Source organism: Colossoma macropomum, unplaced genomic scaffold (assembly GCF_904425465.1).
Source record: "Colossoma macropomum unplaced genomic scaffold, Colossoma_macropomum, whole genome shotgun sequence".
Classification (NCBI taxonomy): domain Eukaryota; kingdom Metazoa; phylum Chordata; class Actinopteri; order Characiformes; family Serrasalmidae; genus Colossoma; species Colossoma macropomum.
In genome coordinates, this window is record NW_023494802.1 from 41407247 (window position 1) to 41409746 (window position 2500).

A 2500-nucleotide genomic window follows, 5' to 3' on the forward strand; every position below is an offset into this window, starting at 1 on the left:
TTATAGCCTAGTGGTTATTGCCTTTTGTTCATTATTAGCATCATTAGCATGTATGCACACACACACACACACACACACACACACACACACTCACACACACACACACACACACTCACACACATATATCTATATATATCATTTGTCTATAAACAAAACACACTGATTTAAAGTCTAACGTGTGTGTGAATCCTCAGTGCTCCAGACCTGCGCGTGTGAGTGTGTGTGTGTGTTGGAGTGTGTGAGTGCATGCTTGCAGGAGTGTGTGTGTGTGTGTGTGTGTGTGTGTGTGTGTGTGTGTGTGTGTGCTGGTGTGTTCTGTATAGGGCTACTGTTTACACGCAGTTCTACTCTAATCTGCTGTGTCTGCACAATACCGGGGGGGTGGGTGTTGGGGGGGGCGTTTCTCTTTACACAGAACAAACAGCTGAACTACTAAAGCAAAAACGACAGATCCAGGAAAGAATGGTGGTGTTTAAAGCGACAGTTCAGTGAAAAATCTCAGTGATATGTAACAGGGTTGAAGTTTTACTGCAGCCGGTCAGCCGAGACGTGTTTGGCGTCTGAAGATTGCTTCTTTAATTCCAGTACTGGAGCTACGAGGCTAATGAGGCTAATGAGGCTAACAGGCAGTGAAAGCATACGGACACATGTTGCTAATGCTACTGTTTTTAGCTGTGCTACGTTCAGTGAGTCTTGCGGTGTCAGAAACCACAGAATCAACACTGTCAGAGGTGCTGAACACCCGGACCTGGTTCGAGGCCTGATTTAGCATGTAGCTAACTGATGGGTTATACACTATCATTACTTGTTAGCTGCATTAGCTCCAGTGCTAAAACTAAAGAAGCAGACTTCGTCACCAAACGCGCCTCAGCTGATCCACTACGTTTGGTTTAAGAGGTGAAACTGTAAACTGTGTTTTCGTTGAACTGTCGCTTTAAAATAAATGCCACGTTATCACCCAGCGGCGCCTCAGCGCTGAGGACGTTCCTCCTGAGGAGCGAATGAGGGACGGAACGGAAGACGAGAGAGAAACTAAGGCTGGCGTTTAGGGACCGGAGGCTGAAGAGCGTAATAACCCTGTGAGGAACAGGCTTTAGACGGTTTATTTATAATCCACTCTAATTTATTGGGGTTTCTTTGTTTGGGTCTTATTTTCCTGTACGGGTCGGGGCCGAGAGTTCGTTTTGTATATTGTAAAGGAATAATACCGTCAGGTTTGACTATACTACTGTACATAGAGACGTTTGTGACTGTACTCTTATGGGGCTTTGAATACTTCTGTAGAATCAGGGCATATTCATACGACTCACATGCATCTGAGCCAAAACTACACTACACTACACTGAACTTACTCAGCTGAACTACAGTACCCACAATACACCTCTCAGCTGAACTAAATACCCACAATACCCACAATACACCTCTCAGCTGAACTAAATACCCACAATACCCACAATACACCTCTCAGCTAAACTACATACCCGCAATACACCTCTCAGCTGAACAGCAGTACCCACAATACACCTCTCAGCTGAACTAAATACCCACAATATCCACAATACACTTCTCACCTGAACTACAGTACCCACAATACACCTCTCAACTGAACCACAATACCCACAATACACCTCTCAGCTGAACTACAGTACCCACAATACACCTCTCAGCTGAACTACAGTACCCACAATACACCTCTCAGCTGAACTAAATACCCACAATACCCACAATACACCTCTCAGCTGAACTAAATACCCACAATACCCACAATACACCTCTCAGCTGAACTACAGTACCCACAATACACCTCTCAGCTGAACTAAATACCCACAATACCCACAATACACCTCTCAGCTGAACTAAATACCCACAGTACCCACAATACACCTCTCAACTGAACCACAATACCCACAATACACCGCTCAGCTGAACTGCAGTACCCACAATACACATATTGGCTGAAATACAATACCCACAATACACCTCTCAGCTGACCTAAAGTACCCACAAAACACCTCTCAGCTGAACTGACTACATGTTTCTCAGCTGAACTACAGTACCCAGAATGCATCATTCCATTGAAACATAAGCCTACAGGTTCATCACCCACAGCCCAGCAGGACTTCCCTGATGTGGGTCGACAGGCTGTTCAGTCCTCACTCAGACTCAGAGTCCAGGCACTGACCACGCAGATCACACCAGATGACCAGGATGATTCGGGTACTGATTCAGTTCACACTGGGATTATTTTGCACTCGGTGTGAATTCGGCTCTGATTTGAGAACTCGAGCTGCTCACATCTCTGCCCGACTTTTCCACTTCTGTTTTCATATCGATTTCTTTCTATTTTATCATGACTACAGCGAACGGACTGTATACCAGGCATTACCAGTGTATTAAAGATCATTTACCTTGCAAGAGAATAAGAGAATGAGAGAATGAGAGAATGAGAAATATCTCTATGATGAAGTGAAGCGGATTAAAGTTATATTTCAGTGAAACG